Below are 12713 nucleotides of genomic sequence, written 5' to 3'. Positions count from 1 at the left end.
CCGCCGGGTGGAGGCCGTGCTGCCGCTTGTCGCTCAGGGAGCACGCGCAAGTCCTTCTCCAGCTCTGCCCCCTCGGAAGGGCTTCCTCCATCCCTGGGATTTCCCTCCCTTGCCGTCACAGCCTCGGCCTCAGGCCGGACTGCTCTGCGGCAGTAAAGCATTTTCTTTGGTGAGGGCGAGAAAAGTTGTGGTGGTGAACTTTTGGTCATCGCGTTCCCCTATCCCACCGGGGTCACTCCACTACGGCCCCTCCACGCACACACCCGACGTCAGGCACTCAGCACTTGCAGCAGCTCCTTGGGTGGCTGGGCGGCCTCTTAAATGTGGGCTAGTTTTGGATTGAAGCAACTGAAATGGTCTTGTCACCCCTGGAGCCCCTGTGGCGCCCCGTCTTCCTGTGGACACACCTATGCCCGTCCTGCAGAAGGATGGCTGCCCGGACAACAGGACATCCCAGCCCGTCCTGGCTCTGCGCAGACTGGCTTCCGTGAGCTGCGGACCCAGGCATGGAGCTCAGGTTCAGGGTCAGGTCTGGAAATGCTCCCGCAGGTGCGGCGGTAGGTGAGGGGGCACACAAGCCACGTGTGTGCCCTTGTGGGAGCCATGTGACGAGTCAGAAGGAGGAGGCGAGGTACGTTTTCATAGCATTGTACATAACCGAGTATAGCCCAGACACGACGTTTTCAACGTGCCATTTAAAGAATTACTGAAGGGCAGTTTTACTTTGTGTGTGCACGCACACCTTGTCTTAGAAATCTGCGTGCATCTTGTGCTCACAGCACACGCCACTGGAGTGGGCCAGCGCGCACCATTGCCCCTCATCCAGGTGGCCAGGGGCCGCTGTGGGCACAGTGAGGCTCTAGACCCCTCTCCCTCTTGGCGGCTCCTTCCTTGGACCCTGGTCATCGGGGCCCCTGTGTGCACAGCGGGTCCCACCCGCCCGGGTCAGGGCCACGGGCCCACCGTGTCCTGCACTGTGTCTGTGGCCTGGGAGCCATGGGCCCACTCCCTCTTCTCTCTTCCTCCTCCAGCTGGACTTTGGCCTCATGGGATCCCGGCAGCCCCTTCCTGTTTTCCCATGTTGACTGCTCTTGTAGTGCGGGTCTCGCGGGCAGGGTTTTGCGATGCGGCTCAGTCCCAATACCAGCCTGGTTTGTCAGCCTGGTCCGGGGGGAGAGGGCCGGGTGGGCGGTGGGAGGAGAGCCTTCTTCCTGGCTCTCCTTTACATCGCTTTACCAGGCGGTTCCCAACCTTGGCCTGGCTTGTCCTCAGGTACGGTCCTGTGACCAGGCAGCACCCCCTTGCTGGGGACCTGTGGATGTCCAGGGCTGACTGTGGACGAGACCCGTATGATGCTCCACAGCCAGTCTCTCTGCCACCCCCGCCCCTGTGTGAAATGCACTCATTTTCAAGTGAAAACCTGTTCACTTCTTGAGTACTCAGGCCCACCGCAGGCGCTGGCCCTCCCCCTCCCCCTTCACCCCCTGCTCCCTCTCCCTGGCGAGTGGGTGCTCCCCAGTGGGGCTGCAGGCTGAGAGATGCTCCCCAGCAGGGCTGCAGGCTGAGAGGTGAGGCTGAGTGCCTTCATTTGCCTCCCAGATGGAGAGCCTTCTGTGGATTTTCCACTCCTCCAGCCAGATCTCTGCTCTCAAAGCCCGGCCACTGGGAGAGGCAGAGAGACAGCCGGCAGACCTCCCGCCGTGTTCCATCTCCTGTGCCTTTGACTCTTCCCGCTGTGCTTCTCCACTTTGGGAAGCAGTGCGTGCATCCCACCCTGGCCGCTCTGTCCCACTTGCCTTGGCCCCCACCCCAGGGCTCCAGAGGTGTGCAGAGCCTCGGGGAAGAAGGCAGCGACCCCCAGCCCGCAGGCAGTGTCCCCTGCAGCCTGCTGGGGAGTGGGGACAGCGGGCAGAGTCCCAGGGTGCTGCCCCTCGGCACCTCCTGGGCACTCGTGCCCTCAGCAGACGGTGATAGAGCAAGAGTCCCTGCTGGCTTCAGGCTGGTGGTTCTCTGAGTGGGGCCCCGGGCCAGCAGCCTCCCCACCAGCTGGAACTGGTTAGGAATGCGGGTTCCTGGGGTCCAGACCTGCTGATTCTGAAACTTTGTGGATGAGCCCAAGAACTCCACACTGACCAGGGATTATGATGCTCATCCCAGTGTGATGTCCCTGCCTCGGAGGCCCCCTGGGTTCCGGCGTCTTCCTGCTGCAAGTGGGAAGAGGAGGACGGAGTCCACGTCTTGTGTCCTCCCTAGTCTCTGCCCCCTGCCTCTCGCCGTGTCCTCCAGGGACGATTTCTCCAGATGTCGTGCCCCTGTCACCGTGAACCAGCCTGCGTGCTCAGGGGTGGGCTGTGCCCTGGCAGCGAGTACCCAGGAGACCTCCTGTCCAGGCTCCTCACGCCGGGCACAGGGCATGCGGGGACGAGCAGGGGCAGAGGCAGACCTGCGGGCGTCCGGGTGGAGTTCCTGTTCCCACACCTGTCCTCACGGTCAAGGAGGAGGCAGCGGCCTGCCAAGTGGGACAGCCAGACTCCCCAGCCCCGTGGGCGGCCCCCACCCTCACCTGAGCTGGGCGGGGCGGGGGGGGAGCAGACGGGACGGGCTTGGTGGCGGCTCAGGCCTGATGACAGCCCCCAGCTTGCACACAGCGCGCTTTTTCAGGCGGGAACAGTTGTGCTTATTGCGGCTGTTTTCCCAGGACCCCGGAGTGAGGCCACCGGCTCTGTGGTGAGCAGCATTCCGCTAAGCCTCTGCGCGGCTTCCTGCGGAGGCTCTGAGGCTGTCAGTGAGAAGGGCCTGGGTTAGTCAGTGACTCAGCAAGCAGCCAGCAGCAGGCCGGGGCTGTGGCTGGGATGGGGAGGCCGGGCGTCCTGTGCAGCGAGACCAGGGCTGGCCTCAAACCCCGGAGTTCCAGGGCTCCCCCGGGGGAGGAGGTGTGGGTGCTCCTAAGCACGGGCTTCCTCAGGGCTGTTCTCAGTCGGACCTTTCCGGATCGGCTTCTGGCGTCGCTCTGTTCTGAAGGCCTGTGAAGCAGAAGAGGCCACAGCCGAGAAGCTGTGAGAGCTTCTGAATCATCGATGGTGATCAGGGCATCTTAAATCATATGACTCAGGACAGTCGCTGGAAGCTGGCCAGTTCCTAAAGCAGCATCCTGAGACTGTAGGAGGCACGTCATAAACTGTTTCCTTCCTTTCGTTCTGGTTTTAAAGCTTGGGAAAGCTTGAGTTCATCTCATCACGGATGAGACCACATTCCAGGCCCCTGTCTTCCCAGGTCTGTGTGATGCGGCCTGAGATGCGGTGGCTCGGCCAGGGCTGTGGCCCGCGTGCCGTGAGGGCCCCTGCCGCCCCTGCAGAGGAGCGTCTCTGAGGCACGTCCAGCCTCCTGAGGGGGCCGAGGGAGGGAGCGCAGTCCGAGCCAGCACGGGGCTGCCACGTGGTGCACGCTCAGGCACACGCACGTGCTCACGGGGTCCTTCCAGAGTGTGCACGCTGTTTAGTCACTCCACAGTGGTGACCGGAATGAGACTCTCCTGGGTGCTGTCATGTCCTCCCGTGGCTCTAAGACTTGTTCTTATGGGCTGTGCTCGCAGGGTGTAGGGTATCCGCCTAAACGCAGACATGAATTTAGCAGCTTGAGATGATGCACACTGATGATCTTCCGTGGTTTCTGAGGGCAGGGATTCAGAGCAGGCGGGCCAGGGGATTCCGGCCGAGGGTCTCTCAGGAGGCTGTAGTAGGGGCTTCAGCCGGGGCTTCCCCATCCGAAGGCCGGACCGGGCGGGATGCCTGGCTTCCAGGAGGCCCCTCCCGTGGCTCCTCTGCATGTGGGCCCCGCAGGGCTGCTGAGGCTCCTCAGTGCATGGGGGCCGGCTCCCCTCAGGAGGAGTGTGATGCAGGAGAGTGTTGGTGGAAAGTTCTAGACCCTCCTCCTCATCCTGTGGCTACCTCAGTGCCTTGTACACTGTGCTCTGTACGTTTGTCTCTGAGCAGACCCTGTGGGAAGCGTGGCATCTTCTCTGCTTTCAATGGGCACAGGAGCCCAGGGAATTCAGGGCTGCCAGGACTGTCTGTCTGGACTCACTGAATGTTGTGGACCAGAAACAGAGTCTGTCGGCCACATGAGTGTCTTAGATGCTCAGTATTTCCCTACTGAGGTGGAGGTGCTTTTAACAATGCCACGCATTTCCTCCTATAGATTGTGTTGTGGTTTTTTGTTTGTTTTAAGCCGCGCCATGCAGCTCGTGGGATCTTAGCTCCCCAACCAGGGATTGAGCCTGGGCCCTCAGCAGTGAAAGCACAGAGTCCTAACCACTGGACCGCCAGGGAAGTCCCTGTTGCTGTTGTTGATAGCTGTTTTGAGGTGTAATTCCCACACTCTTCACCTCATCCACCTAAAGCATGCCGTCCCCTGCTTTGTAGTGTATTCATTGAGTGCAGTCGTCACTACTACCAATTTTAGAACGTTCCATCACCCCGAGAGGAAACCCCATCCCCATTAGCATCCCTCCCATCCCCCTCCCCAGCCCCTGACAGCCAGGAACCCACTCTCTGTCTCTGTGCACTTGCCTGTTCTAGACATTTCCCATCAGTGGAATCACACACCCTGTGTATCCTCCATCTGGCTTCTCTCACTGAGCTTCGTGTTCTCAGGGTCCATCCATGTTGTAGCGAGTGTCAGTGCTTCACTCTTTTTCGTGGATGGTTAATATTTCAGTGTGTGGAGGGACACATTTGTTTATTCGTTCATCTGTTGATGGACATTTGGGTGGTTTCCACCTTTTGGCGGTTGTGAATCACGCCTCTGTGAACATTAATGTTCGGGTTTTTGGTGTGGTTTTTTTTTTTTTTTTTTTGGCTGCATTGGGTCTTTGTTGCTACGCACGGGCTTTCTCTAGTTGGGTGTGTGGGCTCTAGTGTTTGTTGCAGTGTGCAGGCTTCTCATTGCAGTGGCTTCTCTTGTTGCGGAGCACAGGCTCTAGGCACGCGGGCTTCAGTAGTTGCAGCATGCAGGCACTGTAGTTGTGGTGCACGGGCTTCGTTGCTCCCTGGCCTGTGGGATCTTCCCGGACCAGGGCTCGAACCTGTGTCCCCTGCATTGGTAGGCAGATTCATAACAACTGCGCCACCAGGGAAGCCCAATGTTCAGGGTTTTGTGTGGACGAATATTCTCATTTCTCTTGGGCAGACACCCAGGAGAGGAATTGCTGGGTCATTTGCTAACTGTTTAACCTTTGAGGAGCTGCCAGACTGTTTTCCAAACCCAGCTGTCCTCACTGTTTTCTGCCATTTGCCAGGAGGCCTTGGGGCCGATTGTTCCCATCAGTGGTTCTTCTCCAGGGTTTCTGGGTCAGCAGTGGCGCTGAAGCTGCGGGTCAGTTCCCCCGTGTCGGGAACCACTGGTCTGCAGGGCTGTCCTGTGCTGGACTGCACAGACGGCACGTGCTCCATCTCCCGCCCCCGGCCTTGTCTAAGTAATATGTGTTCAATGGATATTTACTGCTCCGTCCTTGGTAAGTTGAAGGATATTATTAAGAACGATAGAAGATTGGTTTTTTCCTTTGCCTTAAAAAATAAGATTCTGGGCAAAAGGTCACATACAGTAATTGTATTTACAAACGTCCAGAATGGGCAAATCCACAGAAACAGAGAGTGGATTAGTGTTGTCAGGGGCTGGGGAGGGGATTGAGGCGCGTCTGCTAATGGGGTGATGGGATGTTCTGGAACTGGATAGAGGGGATGGTTGCCCAGCTCTGAATGTATTAAAACCCACTGAACTGTATACTTGAAGCGGGGGCCCATTCTGTGTGAATTATATCTCAGTAGGGCTGCTGTTGCAAAGATGAGGCTTAGGACACAAAGGGTGTTTCCGGAGTTGTTTGACCTGTTAGGACCGCTGCGCCGTGGGGGCCCCTGTCCTGGGAACTTCCGGGCATCCGTGCCCTGGCCTGTAGGGGCTCTGCCGGCATTGCCGTCCTCCACTGTGAAGTGTGGAAATGGTGGCCTGGTCTGAGAGGGGCAGTCGCTGTCCCGGGGAAGGGCTGGCAGCTCTGGGCCTGACCATCTCACCTCCGGCTTCAGCCCGTGCTCTTCGCGGGCCCTCCTCTGGCTGTACATCTTCTTCGAGGCCCCTCCTCACCGTGATAGGAACCTTCACCGGCGGGGCGGAGGTGCAGTCTAGAGTTACAGACCGTCCACATGATGTGTCGTCCTCATTTGTTTTGTGCCAGGTCTTGGGTTAGCTGGCCGCCAAGACCCTGGCGAAAGGCCAGAGCGACTCCCGATGTGCTCCTCGGGGAAAGCAGCGAGGCCAGCCCACCGGGTGCAGTGAGGCCAGGAGAGTGCCGCCGTGGCCGGGAAGGAGGACCGCTGCTTGCCCGCTCCCGGTGGTTGCACGAGTGGTGTTTCCCCATTTTACAGATGGAGACCGAGGCCTGTGGTGGTTCAGGGACTCAGAGGCAGACCTGTGGCTTCCAGGCTGCAGGAGCGCCCAGGGGAAGTCCTGGGGCAGGAGGGTCGGGGGCTTCGAGTCCGTCCCGGTCCCTTCCCCGCAGCCCACTGGGCGGCAGGGCGCTGCAGGAACAGGCGCTCCCGGAGCCAGCGTGTCCCACGTGGCAGGACATGGCCCCAGCGCTGTGGGTGGAGCTCTCTGGTAGGTCCTGCGAGTCGAGTAGTCCTGGGGGCTGCAGCACCCGCCTCCTCTGATCGCCCCCATCACCGGAGTGGGGAGGGACAGCTCTGAACCCTGTCCAGGACGTTTAAACCCCACGATGCCGCTCACGAAATCATTGAGACCATCCGGTGAGTGTGGCGCCTGCTGGCGCGGGGCCTCGGGGTGGGCCAGTCCTGAGTTCCCAGCAGCCCCCAGCCGTGCAGTCCCCCATTCCTCCATGCTGATCCGCGTCAGCATCACCAGCATCGAGGAGGCTTGGGAAGCGGGGCTGTGGGGTCAGGGGTCAAGTCCTCTGAGTGTGACCCAGGACAGGTCTTGGTGCTTTGTGAGCTGGCTTCCTGTGGAAGAGGCTGGAAATCCTGAGTGGCCAGCTTCCCGAGGGACCCCTCCCCTCTCCCCTCATCACCTTGGTTTACTCTTCTCCCATAGGGTTTGGTGTGACCTTTGGGTTTGGGCCGCTCTTCCCTCTGTGAGCCTGCCCAGTGCTGTGGCGAGGAGGTCGGGTGCCCGGGAGGCTGACCCAGGCGAGATCTGGGAGGAGGGCCGCCTGCTGTGTTCTAGTGGGCTGTCTCCTCACGTGGGACCTGAGGGTCTGCGACGGCCTCCAGAGTGCCCTCAGGGGCCCATGCGCAGAATCCTGTGACCACTCTTGGCTTTAGAATGTTCCACATGTGTGACCGTGGCCCTGGCATCTCGCTGCATTGTGCCTTAAAATCCTTAGCTGTGTAGCCACTGCCTGGGCCACACGCCATTATATCTGCTTGGACCTGGGGCGGCCGGGCTGGCAGCAGCACAAAAGGCTGTTTGGTACATAGGGGTGGTGCTCCCCCCTCTCCGACCTGTCCTTCCTGCGAGAGGCGAGCATGTATCAGTTTTTTCTGTATTGTTTCAGATTATATGTATGTATATATTACTGTAGTGTATTAGTATAAAATCTATCGTAGGGTTCTCCAGAGAAACAGACGCAGTGATGTCTGTGTATATGAGATTAATTTAAGCAGCTGAGTCACACGACTTCAGGCTGGCGAGTCTGAAATATGCGGGACAGGCCAAGAGAGGCAGACCCAGGGAAGAGTTGATGTTGTAGCTCAAGTCTAAAGGCAGTCTGGAGGCAGAATTTTATATATACACATACAGATTAACTCCATATAATATAGTACAGAGGGGTCCTGTGTAGCTTACCCAACTTTCTCCAATGGTGACGTCGCACGTAACTGTAATAGCAAAACCAGAAAATGGACATCGGCAAAATCTACAGACTTTATTCACTGTGCATGTATGGTCACGCGTATGCGCACATGCATTCTTGTAACCTCCACCTCAGACAAGACATAGATCGGTTTCATCACGACAATATTTTTATCCCTCTTAAATACATAAATACAGGTATCCTGGAGATGGCAAGTGTTGTGAACTTAGGGAAGTAGTGTTCTAAGGTATTCATTAGAGAAGAGCTGGCGTCCCGTCTAGGTTGTCATCATCACTTCCTGATGTGAATCCCAAAGTACTCCTTTGGTTTTTTTCTAGTGTTAACAAATCCCTGACATGAGGTGGATCTTTGACTTTACGTAGCATCACTAGATGACCTGTAGTGCGCAGACGTGTGCCGGGACAGCTCCTGGGCCTCTCTTTGTTTTGAGGGTGGTGGGACATCAACACCAGACTGAAGGTTGCCCAGATCTCCCCCAAACCGAGATTACCCCCCAACCCCTGTTTTGAACCACATCAAATGTATTTATTTAATACTTTGACTCATGCTTTGTGTGTGTGTGTGTGTGTGTGTGTGTGTGGTACATGGGCCTCTCACTGTTGTGGCCTCTCCCGTTGAGGAGCACAGGCTCCGGACGCGCAGGCTCAGTGGCCATGGCTCACGGACCTAGCCACTCCACGGCATGTGGGATCTTCCCAGACCGGGGCACGAACCCGTGTCCCCTGCATCGGCAGGTGGACTCTCAACCACTGCGCCACCAGGGAAGCCCTTTGCTTTTGGTTTTGATCTTCTTTTGAAATATTGTTTTTCTCTTTTTCCCTTCTCTCCACATAGGAGGAAAAGAGACGTAGAGTTACATCCGGAGAACGGTAAGAATAATAAAGCTTTTTGTTCTGTGCAATATGTAATCTTGATGACTGAAATTACTTTTCTGAAATATTTTAAAAACAAGAACTTTATAGTGAGTTGCCAGGGTGACCATAGATAGCTTAAGGATGCTGTGTTTGCAGTCAGGTTATTAACCTTGTGATTCAGGTAGAATTCTCTTGCAAAGAGTGAATTGGGGGCAACTGGCAGTTATCAGAACTAGATCTAAAGGTTGTATTAAATATTAAATCTTGAGGTAAGATGTGCCTTTTAGGGCTCCTGAGATGAAGATTGATTTTTTTTTGGGGGGGTGGTGGGTGTAGGTAGGAAGGAAGACCTTTTGAAAACTGCCTCCACGTGAGGAGTCCGTGAAAGTCATCCTTAGGGTGTGTGATTTTGCTTGACAGGGTTGTTGGACCACTCCCTGCAGAAGAACCGGGAAGAGTAAGACCAGGAACACAAGTGGAAGAAGAAGAAAGAGATGATAAAGTAAAGCCTGGTCACCCCCAGGTTTGTCACTTGCACTTTAATCTCAGAACCCACTTGGTTCTAGGAAGGGGGGTCAGGGTGTGGGCAGCATGTAGGAACAGAATGACTTTCACTAATGATCAGAATGATCTTGGATTTAGCTAAAATGCTCTTCAAACTCATTTTTCTGCTGGTTCTCTATGTGGAAGGTGTGTTACATGGCTCTGGTGATAGTAAATCAGTGGTAGGCCTGGAAGTCAGCTGGAGCTCTGCTACTTGGATCAGTCAGTTCCAGAGCTTCAGTCTGTCCCCTCTCCTGCCTGTGTCTGCTGCCCATGAGGTCTTTGTGAAGATCTCATTTTCAAACACATGAGGTGCTAAAGTGCTCTAGTATCGTCCAGGTATAAAGTTGCATTCTTAACTGAGATCAGACCAGTTCTTTCTCCAGACCTCCAGCTCCTTTGTAAAATCAGAGTTTCAGGTTCTATGAAATACAGATGTACCCTCTGAACCCCCATGGGAGGGGGTAGCAGAAGGGATTGGGGATCTGATACTGGAAGCTTTACCATTAGACAGCACTGCCCCATATGACAAAGGGCTGACATTGGTCGGGCACAGGCGGTAGAACAATATCACGTTCCTTTTGGTTTTATTAAGACGTTGATTAGAAGTTTCAGCTCAGCAGAGGGGCAGCATCCTGGGCGGGCACTGGGCCTCCACCATCTATGGCTCCTCCCCTCCAGCACCGAGGCTAGGTACTCAGTTCCCAGCAGCCCAGAGGGCAGGAACAGAGCTCTGCCAGGCTGGCCTTCCCAGAGGGCAAGTGTAAGCAGCACAGCCAGGAATGTGAGCGACAGGCTTTGCTGGGTTGTCGGGAAGGAGGGCGACATCTGGCTCGGCATGGCTGGAGTCAGCGCTAGCCTCCCCTCGGCCATGGGCACTGGGCCCCCGGTCTCAGGCTCACACAGGCCTCCAAAGCCCTTCCCTCGGGATGGCGCTCAGACCCTCCACCCAGCCTACCCTCCTGCCCCAAACACCAGCAGGTCAAGCACCACTCAGAGAAGGGGGCCTTTAAAGGGCTTTAGAAAATCTTAGAATCCGGATATGGAAGGTACTATGTTTCACTTCTGGCTGAGAGCTCTGCTCCCAGAGCACAGGATGGCCCAGAGGGGCGAGATGGGAGCATCTCGCTGTGACTCCCCAGGCACTGCTGGCCTTTTGAGCCACATGCCTGCATTCCTTGGAAGTACATTTCACTAACAGCCAAACGGAACACCCTGAGAAACAGGAGGAATTATTGGTTCGTTTCAACCCTTAGCTACAGGGAGTTTTCACCACCGTGTGTATTTCCTCTGCTCTCTGCGATGCGCTGGAACTTACCTTTGGGCAAAATGTGCCTCAGCTGTCCACGGCACCCGACACACTTGGCAACTCTGCCTGACCCGGGAGCGCCCTGGGTCCCAGGGACAGGGTCCCTGCTTCCTGACCACCCGCTCATGGGAGTGCTGAGGCCGGTCAGCCCCCAGCCCTGGGGGCTTACCGTCCCCTCGGAAGTGACTGCGAGTCAAGCTCCCCACCGACCCCTCCCCCCTGGTCTCCCTCCCGCCAGGGCCGCTTCGTGCGCGGTGCCAGTCGGACCCTCCTCAGGGGGTAGGTGTCGGGGAAGCCCCTAGTGCGGGCGCCCTCCCGCACCCTCACGACTCGGTGCTGCTCCGGGTGGAGCCCGCGGCCCGGGGGGGCAAGAGGCGCGACGGGGGTGGGAAGGAGACGGGGCCACGGGAAGCCCATCCTGGGCCGGCGGGGTCGCAGAGGCAGGAGGAGGCGAGGAGGGCCGGCCCAGCCGCGAAGCCCGTGCTTCCGCCCCTTTCGGGCCCGAGCGGCCCTCAGACCTCCCTGCTGGCCCCTGGGCTCGGGGTGGGTGACGGGTACGCCGAAGAAGCCGTCCCGCTCGAGCCGTCCGGAGAGGCCGGCACAGGGCTTGTGCCGGATCCCGGCGTGGGGCGAGCACTGGGGCGTGAGGGTGTGGAGCTGTCCGGCCGCAGGTCACAGGCTTTGCCTGTTGGAAGGGAGGGCTGCGATGGGGCTGTGCCGACGGAAGGGGAGGATGGAGCCGCCCACCCTCCCCGTTTGCCAGGCAGAGCTTCGTTGCGGACCCTGTTCTCAGCAGCCGTGCGCAGCAGGGACACCCAGGCCTGGCGAATCTGCGCCCCACCCAGGGCCGCTGGGTTCCTGCGCGGCAGCCCTGGCATCTCCTGCTGAGAAACCCCCGGAGACCGTGGTCCTTCCCCCGAGCCCACCGCCCGGCTGCAGAGCCCAAGGGGGCTGGGGGCTTCACCCCAAACTTGAGGAAGCCATACCTGGGTGCTGGGACACAAGTGGGGGTCCCACCTTCCCCGCAGGAGCAGACCCCATGGAGGGTCTATCTTTTGAAAATAAATTTAGACTAACAGGTTTTACACACAGAATCTTAGAGCTGGGAAAAGTCCTTTGTGTCATTCATGTAGCTTCGTAAGATTTTTTTTTTTTAATGAGAGGATGGATTTCCTTGAGCAAGAGTGAATTTCCAGGAATGGGTCCCTGGTTACCAAGGACTGTTTTCGGGAAGAAAGATGAATCTATTCTGTGAACGCCTTATAGAACTTATTCTATATTGTAGTTCTCTCTGGAAACACATGTACCGTTGATCTTTGTAGCAGCCCTTAACATCCTCAAGAGAAGCTCTCATTTCCCCATTAGTACTTGTTATAGACTGAATATTTGGGTCCCCCCAGCATTCACATGTTGACACGCTACCTCCAATGTGATGGTATTAGAAGGTGGGTCTTTTGGGATTTGACGAGCGAATCGGGATGGAGCCCTCATGATGAGATTCTTATCCTTGTGAGAGTCATGAGAGAGCTGGCTTTTTCTCTCTGCTCTCTGCCCTGTGAGGACACAATGAGAAGTGGACAGTCTGCAACCCGGAAGAGAGTCCTCACCAGAAGGCGATGATCCCGGCACCTAGATCGCAGACTTCCAGCCTCCAGGACTGAGAATTACATTTTTGTTGTTTACAAGCCCCCACCCTGCCCCATTTATGGTACTTTGTGACAGCAGCCCAAACTGACTTAGCACTCTTTTCTTCAAGTACATCGAAGAATTTGTGGAGCCCATCCATTTTATGATACAATTTCCCAAATAACCAATACTCTTTCTATACACTGATTTGTCAACTTTTTTGTTTATCAAAATTGTTATTAAAAAAAGCTTCCATATTTTTTCCTAATAAATTGTTTCCAATCCAAGTTGTCACTGTAATGGTTCTATGATATTAATAATTTGAGCTCTAATACCCTGCTTAAAATAATCATTCATTTGTCTTATGAATAAGTTCAGGGTTCAAATGCAAAAGTTTTAAAAGGATATACTGTGTAAAACATCTATGTCATCCCTCTGAAGGAAAGAAGGAGGGAAGGAAGGAAGGAAGGAAGGAAGGAAGGAAGGAAGGAAGGAAGGA

The 12713-nt window shown here is 56.2% G+C and overlaps 1 long non-coding RNA gene across 1 annotated transcript in view; it reads left to right on the top strand.

Annotated features, from left to right (window-relative positions):
- Positions 1-8713: 8713 nt before the first annotated feature.
- Positions 8714-12713, top strand: part of LOC114896282 — a 15212-nt gene continuing 11212 nt past the window's right edge. The window contains exons 1-2 of the long non-coding RNA XR_003793750.1: positions 8714-8751; positions 9157-9259. This is a non-coding gene — a long non-coding RNA (uncharacterized LOC114896282). The remainder of the gene's footprint in view (positions 8752-9156; positions 9260-12713) is intronic.

This window comes from Monodon monoceros, unplaced genomic scaffold, assembly GCF_005190385.1.
Source record: "Monodon monoceros isolate NGI ecotype Baffin Bay Population unplaced genomic scaffold, NGI_Narwhal_1 Contig2398_ctg1, whole genome shotgun sequence".
Taxonomy (NCBI): Eukaryota; Metazoa; Chordata; class Mammalia; order Artiodactyla; family Monodontidae; genus Monodon; species Monodon monoceros.
This window is presented reverse-complemented; position numbering and strand designations above follow the sequence as displayed.